This window comes from Cibotium barometz, chromosome 51 (genome assembly GCF_041138505.1).
Source record: "Cibotium barometz isolate CiBa-2024 chromosome 51, ASM4113850v1, whole genome shotgun sequence".
Lineage (NCBI taxonomy): Eukaryota > Viridiplantae > Streptophyta > Polypodiopsida > Cyatheales > Cibotiaceae > Cibotium > Cibotium barometz.
The window spans coordinates 22,678,323-22,689,870 of record NC_141096.1 but is presented as its reverse complement, the minus strand read 5'-3'; positions in this window follow the sequence as shown (position 1 = coordinate 22,689,870).

Sequence of the window (11,548 nt, the reverse complement as noted above, 5' to 3'; positions counted from 1 at the left end):
GACAGGCAGAGAAATTATAGCAAAAAATAGAGAGGAAGGAGAATGACACTGGAAGGTTGCACACTTAACTACCTTCCCCACTTGAACATGTATTGAATTCCCTATGAGTGCAAGCTGATGTGCACCAGACCATAGAGAAGTGTGATTTGGTTAGCCAAACAAGTGGAAAGGTGTGATTGCAAGACATTATGGACACTTGGATGACTTAACTAAACCATTATTAGTAGAAATACAAGGGGGGCACATTGATATTCTACATTAGTCCACAGTTGGTGCTGTAGGAAATTTGTGAACTCAGCATTGGAACCATGAGTGACTAACACTGCAGTGCGGAAGGGTGAGGGCCGGTGGAAGAGGAAAAGGGTGTTAACAAGGGGAACAAGGAGGGGGACAAGTGAGAACGGAGAGGTCGAAGCTGATGATGGTACGGAAGGTGAATCAGACTGTGTGAAAGGGTGGATGCAGAGAAGACTGGCTGTCGAAAGAGGGGGTTGGCAAAGGAGATCTGTATCCGATGAACTGTGTAGGAGTGGAATGGTAGGGAAGAAAAGCAGTTGATGAGCAGAGGAAGGAGATTGGTGCACATGGAACGGAACCAAAACCCCCTTTTTTTTTAGGTTCATAAGGGGGCAACTATGAGGAAGTGGAAACGACAGGGGCGACTTTTGGATGATAAGCCGTGATCCTGGATCCATTAACTAGTGGAAGCAGCATGCCATCTAGAGTGTGGAGTTGTATGGCGCCATGCAGAAGGATTTGCTGGATGAGGAATGGAACTTCCCAAGCAGGGACAAGCTTCTTGGCCCATTTCAGATAGCAAGCTTGGTACACCAGGACAAGCTACCTTGGTTTCGTCCAAGATGGTCAGACGGAGTACTGAAGCACTGTGGTGAGGGTCTTCCTAACAGCAGGGCTGACACGGTAGGACCCTTGATTGAACTCAAAGGGCAGATTGGCCTCCAGGCCACGGACCAACTGAAAAGGATTGTGGTGGGTTGTGGCCCTTAAAGCCATACGATAAGCCCACAAAGTGCTGACGAGGGCTGCCGACCAGTGATTGGGATGCTAATGACACATCTTACGAAGTAAGCGACAGAGGACTTCGTTGGTGCTTTTCACCTATCCATTGGCCCGGGGGTAGTATGCACATGATTTGCGGTGGAAGATCTTATAGCTACTGAGTAAGGTGGAGCATGGTGGAAGATCTTAAGGTGGAGCATGGTGGTCTGAGATAACGATGAAGTGGGAGCCCAAGAGATGGTGTCGAAACTTGTGGCAGGCATAGACAATAGCCAAGCCTTCCTACTCGGTTGTGGAGTAATTTCGCTCAGCAACAACAGGTGTGAGGGGGCAGCTGGCATAATAGATGGGTCTATCTATCCTATATGTCTCACTAGGCTGAGTTAGAACCGCGCCCACCGTAGTGAGGCTGCTAGCATCGGTATGGACATGGAAGATGATCGACCAGTCAGGGGGAACGAGAATGGGAGCATCAATGAGGCGCTTTTTGAGGTAAGAGAAGGTAAATGAGGATGTGTCAGTCCACTAGAAGATGGGGGAAGGCTTAACTAAGCGGGTCAACAGAAGGGCCACATCGGCGTACATGTTGATAAAACGACGATGATAACCGGTGTGTCCAACAAAAACTTGAGTTCCTTTAGGGCTGATTGGACAAGGAAGGCAAAGAATTATGATGATCTTATGAGGATCAGGAGCCAATCCGTCGGAAGAAATGATGTGACCTAGGAGGGTGCCTTGGACTACTTAAAAATGACACTTGAAAGGATTCAAGTGTAGCTTAGAGGAGCGACACTTAGCAAAAACTAGAGCCAAATGGGAGAGATGTTCGGAGAAGGCCTCTATCCTAGAGACAATGTGGGTCCTTGTGAAAGAAAAAAAGTGCGGAGGAAGCTGAGGAGGTCCTCCCTAAAGACGTTAGTGACGAGCTGTTGGAAGGTGGCCGGGCCATTACACAACCCAAAGAGCATCTGATTGTGGACATAGGTCCCCCATTGGGTGACGAATGCTGTCTTGGTGCAGTTAGCCATATCCGTTGAATCCATCTATGAAACTGTACAGGGCATGCCCGGCCACATCCTCTAAAACCCGATCCATGAAAGAAGGGGAAATCCATCTTTGATAGTTGCTTTGTTGACAGACCTATATTCCACACAAACACAGATCTTGTTGGTCTTCTTCTTAGTCGAGATGACCATGGGGGAAAGCTAGTCATAGTGTTCCATGGAGGAGATGATTTTGGCTTCCTCCATCTTTTCCATCTCTACCTTGACAGCTTCCGCATACTTGGGGTTGAGCTTGTAATCATGTCCTCAAACAGGTTGGGTGCCCTCTTGGAGGGGTATGGTGTGGACACCGATGGCAAATGGAACACCTTCTAAGTCTTTGTACATCCAGGCAAAGACATCCTTATAAGATTTGAAAAAGGCAGCAACTTGCTTTGCTCAAGGAGGATGGGGTGATCCCACATCCAAGAGGCTAACAGGATTGGACGAGGCTCGCCACCAGAAGTACCGACGTTGAATTCCTGCACTAGATCTTGGCAAGACGGAAGGTGAAGTAGTGCGTCAGATTCTATTGCTTTGGAGAGAAGGGTGGGGTTATGGGCCGGCAGGTGGTAAATGGGGAAGGTGTCGTAGTGGTCCTCCGTCCAAGATTTAGGGCACTCCCCTACTAGAAAGTAGAAGGGCTTCAGACACCTAGGGTTGGACTTGTTACTAAGTCAGCAAAAACGGGGTAGTAGTCAGAAGCGGTTGGAGGCTAGCCTTGTGGGAGAGATATTTGAGCATTTTGTGCCCTCTGTGGTGACCCTTGACTAGTTCTTCGAGGCCTATAGCCTCGTAGTGCTCAGAGGAAGAGTTGCAGAGTCAGTTGGTACCTCCATGATGTTCACCATGTAAGATGTCAGAACTTTCGTTTTGCCTAAAGCCAGTCGAGGAGTTTTGACTCATCGCTATGAGAGATGATACCTTGAGCCAGGATGTTAGCGGTGAAGAGCTTGCAAAAGATGTAGGGGCTACTGTGGCACCACGGAACCCTTCCTCCAGTTTGAGCTCTTGTGGACCATGCCCTTGAGGAATCGATCGAAACTCCAATCATGCAGAACACCTACCTTCCAAAGCTAGGGACGACCAAAATGAGCAATGAGCAAGCCCCTCTGACTTCAAGAAGCCGGATCACCACAAAGTCTAGGAGGAACAGAATCCCCTCCCACCATTGGTCAGCCATTCAAACGCAGAAGTTGGCACGACTTGTCACATTGAGACTGACAACATTTAGTGTGAATTTAGGCATGCGGTTCACTCCAAATCCACCACCGTCAACTATTGCCCCGGAAACTAGGGTACCCTGAATCTCCACATAGAGTTTGGAGCTCTGGTAGTCAGTAAGGCATGGACTGGTGCGGCTGATACCCATGCAGCCGGCAACATCTGCAGGAAGTGGGAACCCACTAGACTGCCCACCACCACTATGATTGGTTGGCATATCATGGAGCTGCTCAAGAAATGTACTGAGACATTGTTAAATGTTGGGGCTAAGCCAAAGAAGATCAAGGAGGTTTTACTGATAGTGTATTGGCCCTCAGGAGAGCCTCCATAGAGAAAGGTGAAAGTGTGGTTTGGGATGTGGAATGGAAGTAGTGGGCTAACACGGAATGAGTAGGTTGTTGTGTTAAATGTTGGGGATAAGCCGAAGATCAAGGAGGTTTACTAACAGTGTATTGGCCTTCAGGAGAGCCTCCACCAAGAAAGGTGGAAGCAGTGGTTTGGGATGTGGAATGGAAGGAGTAGGTGGTTGGGCTAACACACAAGGTAGGTTTTGCAGAAGCTTGCAAGAAGGGCTGATAGATGACTAAGCGGGGAAGTGGAAGAGGGTTATCAGCAAGCTCATCCCCATGTTGTTCTTGAGGCACGGCCTTCTGTTGTGACCACCACGATGGCAGATGGCGGATCCTTAGGAGTGGATGTTGTTGGTGTGATGGACACACCAAGGGTGGGAGAAGGAGGAGGGCAAGCGGATGGAGGGTGGCCAACAAAGACTAAGTGGGTGGTTGGGGTTGGAAATGTGAAGTCAGAGGAAGTGTATCAAGGGCTTTTGTTGCCTTGGTAGGGCTTTTCTCTAGCCATTCATTTGGCCATGGCTTGGTTAAACTCCTCATAGAATTTGGTCAAGGGCTCTTGTTGCCTCTCCGGTTACCTGTTCGGCTATTGCCTTGCGAGAGCGTCTTCACACACTTTTGCAAACTCATTACATGGATGGCTAACCTTGCCAACTTGGTGCCACCTATTCATCACAACTCTACACTTTTTACAGAGGAAGACCACTTCCTCAAACTCATGCACCCTCGGCCTTAACTACTAGATCAATAAAGATTTGCTTCACTCTACCATGGTAGCCATGAAGACCCTCATTTAGGATTGAAGTCAACCTACCACCAACTTTGCCATATGCCCAATAGCCAATATAACCTAGAGGGCATCCACTGAATATATCAAATAGCTACACATACCTCAAACAAGCCCTCACAACCAAAGATGCAACCATTTGAACCATTCATGTAGCCTACACACAAGACCTCTCCATTTACAAGACACAAGGAGGCTATACCATTTTTAGAAACCACAAACTTACAAATGAAGAGGATGACTCTAAAGGCATGCCAAAAAGGGAGGGGGCTACCACCAGCCTTCACCACCACGATAAGATCTGTTGCAAGCCGATGAGGCACACTCTTTTGGTAGTTAAGGTGACAAGAAGATCACAAGGACTAAAACTCAAATCTGGCAATGAGCAATCCCAAATCCACCCCACCAACTAATGTGCCTTGTCTAAACCAACAGCCTACCCAAAATCCTCCCATCAATCCTCATGCATCAGCATTCACAAGATTATTGACTTCATAAGGTTGTGCTCCCAAAACGACTGGGTGACAAGCATCAAAGTGCCCCCTTTTAGCAATTTGGGTGACAAATAAGATTTCCACGGTCACACACACAAGGTTTTCACCTTTGAAGACATGCCAGGGATTATGAAAACTCTTTAACATCATTTGGCAATCCAGTCAATGGCTTTCCCATGACAAGCCTTTATCACATCCTTCTATGAGACTAGTGATATCTTTTGCACCAATTTAGGTTGTTAAGTCTCACCGTTATGCCGAGTTCCATCTGCTACTTTCATTTATTTTAATGGGTCCAAAGCTGGTACAAAACCCTTGTCAACACAAAGAGAGGTATAGCAAATGCTTCATAACCTTGATTCCTCAAAACTGGGCCTGACATAAATATGCTACTTCATGCTAATTACTTGGAGTGTGCTTGATGGTGACGTTAAACTCCTATAGCAATAACAACATCCACCGTGCCAACTTTCCTACAAGGTCAAGTTTGTTCACTAGATATAGAAAGTGCCTTGTGGTCCACATGGAACTAAAAAACATTCCCCACCAACAGATAGTGCCTAAACTTTTTGATGGAATAAGTCATTTCCAACGACTCTTTTTTTGTGGTGGAATTGTTCCTTTTTGCTTTGGACAACCTTCTGCTTGTATAGTACAGTGGGGTTAGAACCAACCTTCTTGTGCTTCTTGCACATTAGGGGACTTCCTATTGCCACATTTGATGCATCCACAAAGATAAAGTTGGGATGATGAAATATAGCTATAGAAGCCAACATTTTCTTCACATTTTGAAATGCTTCTTAACACTTTTCGGACTAGACATTCTTCGTATAGTCAAACGTTCTTTACAATACAAAGGTCTACGCTTCATTAGCCATAAATCTCATGAATCTACTAGGCCATTTGATCTACTCTAGGAATGTACCTAATTCCTTGGCATTCCTTTTGGTGCTTGCAACTTTACAACTTCCACCTTGGCTGGATCCATTGCCAATCTGTCTGCTAACATAATGGTAGGCATCCACTTGAGATATTAAGGGCATGGTTGGCCACCACCATGGCAATGTGTCGATGTCCTTGGAAAATTTATTCACAAACACTACATTAGTCTCATCACTTTGATAGCAATGTCCTAAATTATTAACATGCACTTTAGGTAGCTTTTCTCCTCAGGAGTTTCTCCCTATTTGGTTTTGTTCTTAGCTTAGGTTCCACTTTCTCTTCCACAGTTTCATGTAGTCTCCCTTCCATCCAATCCTTCAAATCTATTCACAAATTTGCATTACCTTGACTTGGAATATAGGAACTTTGACCTTCACAGATATGGAAAGTTGTGAGTCTAATAGTACCTTGTGGTCTATATTTAGGTCACTTAAGAGTGGGTTAGGATCCACATTTTGCGCCTCTAATGCCTTTGCCGGTTCTGGGTGCCTAAGGTAAGAGCCAGATCCGAATGTCCGAATCCTCCATCTGGATTTCTATCTCTTGACTGGTGGGGAGCTGTCTGTTTGTAGGAAGGTGTGGGTGCTTGCATTACTGGTGTCAGCTTTTCCAAATAATCTCCCCACACCTCCTTAAGGTCATCCACTGCATGACCCTCCCATTGCTCTATCCTTTCTGCGTCTTCCGGATATTCTTCTGCACCCAGCACTGATAATCTTGCCTCTACTTTTACCAGTTCTACTTTATCTTTATTGGCCATGTTTTGGATGTCCCTTATGATCTTGACGTGCTCTTCGCAGATCAAGGTGACTTGTCCTTCCATCCTTGCCTGCTTTTCTATGGCCTGATTTAGTTCATCTTGCATTTGTAGTGTTTCCTTGTTCTTCCTGGCCATATTTTCCTTCATCTCCTCCACCTATTTCTTCATTCCTTTGTTGGCCTGCTAGAGCTCCTTAATCAACTTTTGCATGTCATCCAGCTGGCCTACTTCTGCCCTTCTTCTGCGCAACTCCTCTTGTAGAGATTCCTACTGGTTCATCGTGTTTGCGAAGTGGCATCTTTCTCTTTGATGATGGATTACAACTTTGTCATTTGTTTCAACCCATCATTCATGTGCCGATGTGTAGGTAGCTCAAGGATCCCTACACCCATTCCATCTCAATTGTGTTAGGAAAGCTTTCCTAGCTTGGTGCCATCGATGTCGATATGGGTACCGAGAGTTTTGGTTGTGTCTCTTGTAGAGTTGCGATGGAGGTGATCTCCTGCTTTGCTCCAACCTCTAGGATAGCACAAACTTTCCCAGCTTGTCCTCCTTTAATTGGGTGCTTGGCACTTCCATTCATCCACTAGTATCTTCCTTAGAAGTTTTTCCCTCTTGTCACCAAACTCAAACACCCTCTTCTTTCCCTGCCTCAAGGTGGCCTATTCCTGAGACTTTCTAGAAGGGTTTGTACTTTCAGACTTTCCTTGGGCCCTCTCCTCCTTATCCTTCTCAACTCCTAGTTGATCCTTTCCTTTGAGAACAGTGCATCTAGATATGGCCCAATCTTTGTCTTTGTGTTGGGCATGGTGAGCTTTCCTATCTGTTCCTTGACGTTGTGTAGAGTACCTCTACCCAAGCCACTCTTATGCCAACTTCTGTAGCCTTCACCATCATCCTGAGTTTTTCTGGACATGCAGTAGGCTTGTGGGTGAGGTTTATCATCTCGACCATAAACCTCATCTACTTTTGCATGTCTTCGTCCACTATTCCTATTATTTTGTATTCTTTGGTCACCCCCTCTAGCGGGCCGAATTCTGCTTAGAGGTTGTCCTTCTCTGTAGGCTTGATCTCCACCTCTCCCTCTACTGAAGCAAACTGAACACCTCAGCCACATATAAGGGACTGAATTTCCTCTTCTCTCTTAAGGGCAGAGTAATGGTGTTGGAACAGTGGAGCTGTTCCAACTGTTTAGCTGCTTTGAAGTTGTGTTGGAGCTCCTTCTAGGGCAGCTCCATAAACTGCTTCAGTCCCATTTTCTCCAGCCACTTCGCATGCTTATATGCTTCCTTGTAGAGGGTGGATTTCACGTTCCCATTTTTGTGACAATTCTGAATGGCCCTGTCCATCTCATCTTCAACTTTCCTGGGTGAGGTCCCATTCTTGATAAGAATAGTAGAACTACATTTCCATTTTCTTGATAATTCTGAATGGCCTTGTCAATCTCATCTTCAGCTTTCCTAGGTGAGGTCCCATTCTTGATGAGAATGTCTCCTTCCTCAAAGATTTTGAACTTTGTGTTTCTGTCCATGTGTAGCTTTCTTCTTTTCTACACAATCTCAGTTGTCCACACACTATGCAATCTTTTCTTATCTAGTTTGAGGAGTTGCTCGATTCTGTGGGCTTTTGATTCTTTTTTCAGAGAGAGTCTTTCTGCGCAACGGCTATCTTGAGGCTATGTGTAAGGAACTCCATGGGCACTACTGCTTCTAGTCTGTACACCATGCTGAATGGCGTAAGACTTGTTGCATTCTTGTAAGCTATCCTAAATGCCCATAATGTAGAAGCAACTTCGTGTCCTAGTCTATCATGTTTTAATTTACCATCTTGACCAAAATTCCTTTCAAGATTTTGTTGATGGATTTTGCCTAACCATTCGCCTCTACAAGTAGTATGTTGTTGATTTCTTATGTATGATCATGTGTTGCTATGTTAGTTTCTTAATCACTTCATTGAGGAAGTGACTCCCTTAATCACTTCATTGAGGAAGTGACTCCCTTAATCGCTCGTTGACTATCTCTATCGGGAATCCGAATCTTGTTATCATAGTTTTGTATAGAAACTTTGCCACTAACCATGCCTTACAGTCTTTGAAGCCTTTGTTAATCCCATTTTGGATTAACAAACATGATCCTCAATTGAGAACCTTAATAAGTGTCATGAAACGTCACTATAAAAGTTGTACATTATGAGATATTGGCCACCCAAGGCCTCGTAAGTAAGTTTTGGGCGCCCAAGTGTGAATAAGGGCCAATTGTATATAAGGCATTTTCTCATAATGAAGAGACACAATCCCCTTTGTGCTATTGAGAGCTCTCCCTTTGTGTCTTGAGAGAGATTGAAGGAGTGAGAGAATTCCAGCATTGTGCCTCTTTTATGCTTGTATGATTCATGCTTGTGTCAGAGAGTGAGAGAGAGAGAGTGATTGTCCTATGCAAGGGTGTGAGCGACTCCATGGTGATAGCGTGGAGGTGGAGCTTAGAGTTTGGAGCTTAACGAGTGAGCTTGGAGGACTCAAGGGACTCAAGATCGAAGCATTCGTAAGTACCCTACGACTTGTGATCTATTGCTCACCCATTAGGTGAATGTGCAAAGTTTCCTCTTGGAGGTGTGATAGCCCATAACATTTTTGGCACCGCTGTCGGAGAAACACCTTTGTTTCTTTCAACCTCTTAAAGTTTCAGCTCCCATTGCATAGGTTTCATTATTGCCCTTGCATTATGGTAATGCATTGTGTGGAAAATGAATGGATAAGATGTGTGACGGTGGTAGAAAAAAATTGTGAGAAATTGGTTGTGATGTGTGTGTTTGTAGTGGAGTGTTTCTAAGATAAGGTTTCACTGTTTGTTCTTGTTAATTTTTATATTCGCATCATTAAAACCACCAGCGTGAATGAGCAGGTTGGTGTGTTGTTTTCTTTCTATTTCAAAAACTTCATAAAAATCAAAAACATAAGGGACCATTGAATGTGCCAAGAACTTGGATTTTATTCCTTAGGAGTGGCACAGTCGATTTGCTATCAATTGGATAAGTATTACGCACCCAAAGTCACCAAATTCAACGCAGGAAGTTTCACGTGAAAGTGCAAAAAAGTCGTTCACGCCATGAACCATTTCCTGCAATTTTACGCCGCGAATCACTCACGAAATCAGTGCCGTAATTAACGCCCAAAATCATGGGATTGCCTTTCCAAAAATAGAAAACCTTATTCTGACACCATTGACACCTTGTAATCTGCCAAAAATTTTGAGCACGTGAAAGTTCAAGAAGACGTTCACAACGTGAAATGACCAGAAGCGGTTCACGGCGTGAAACCCTTATTGTTTCACGATGTGAAACGACTAGAAGCGGTTCACGATGTGAAACCCTTATTGTTTCACGACATGAAACGATATTATATTGATTCACGGGTAGGCGAAAACCAATGATTGGACAGACCAAGGCCACAAGAGTCAGTTAAGGAAGGCGTATTATACCAAAAAGAGAGAATGTAACCTTAAAGGTACATAATTTTTTGAGCACGTGAAAGTGCAGGAGAACGTTCACGACGTGAACCATTTCTTGCAGTTTCACGACGTGAACCACTATCTGCAGTTTCACGGCATCTGAAACATAGCAATAAAATCAAAAAGCAAAATCAAATTGGGTTGACAAATAGCTTATCAAATTATATATACATGTACTTAAGATCCGAAAAACTCATCGGAGACGATCTTACGCTCGAACGATAGTGCATCGAACCACCTAGGATCTTCCTACCAAAGAAGTGTGGGATCAGGACATTCCGCAAGCACACACCTGAGTGTCTTAAGAAACCTGACCCACCACTGCTGAAACTAGTAGTGAAGAGTCCATGGAAGAAGGGTTGAGATGCGCTGGGTTTGGGGAAGAGGAGAAACCACCCTCCCCAACCAGGTCTAGTGGTATCATTGATATCACCTGGGGATTTTTTGGTCTCCAAACCAGCCCATGAGGAAGAAGCGCAATCTGCGGGCATGGGTCCAATAACCAGCACTGGACTGAGTCCACGACAAGAAGTGCCATTCCAATTGTCGAATTCTAGGCTGTCGAATACCGGCACTCCTCAAATAAGACGAGACATGGAAAGTGCGGCTAAGACGGGTCAAATATTCTTCCCCACTACCGAGGAAGTAGAGTTAGACCTCAAACGGAGTGAGGTGGAATGATAACTACAAGAGTTGAGCTTAAGGAAACAAGAGCTTGATACTCATAGAACAAGAGCTGAGAAGAAGGAAATAGGAAATCTTAACCCACTTTAGTCACAGGGAAAGGAACCAGAAATAGCTATGGGTAGAAGTGAGGGAGAAATGCCAAACTTGGAACCCATAAACGAGGAATCCAGAACAGAGGAAGGATTCACAACCATAGAAGAAGAGGGTAACCTGGCTGGCAGGGTAGGTGAAGTAGAGAACCGACTCTACACCAAAAAGGATATTGAGCAGATGATCAATAATCCTACGTTCCTACAAGATATGGAACTCCTGATTCTATAAAGACGTACGGAGGCGACGAGTGGGTGTCATACCAAGATACCGTGGGGCTGGACCATCCCATGGACCCGAAATACCTAGAAGAGTCAATACAAGTAGGGGACGTGGCCTAGGAAGGGGGGAGCAATTCTCCAAGGACCTAGGATCGATCTAATCATGGACCTTAATGTAGCCTGAATATAGTGGCAGAGATGGGCTGGGGGATGGTCAGAGAACTAGGTACTACTCTAGAATCCCGACCTTCCCAGATGAAACCACATATCATTTCAAAACTTGTCCAAAAGTTCTATGGGAATGGGGATCCTATCCAACATGTAGAGATTTTTGAATCCACATTGAAACTTGCGGGCCGGTTAGTGATGTGACAAATACATGCCTTCTCACTGACCTTGGAAGGAAAAGCTCATCAATGGTTCC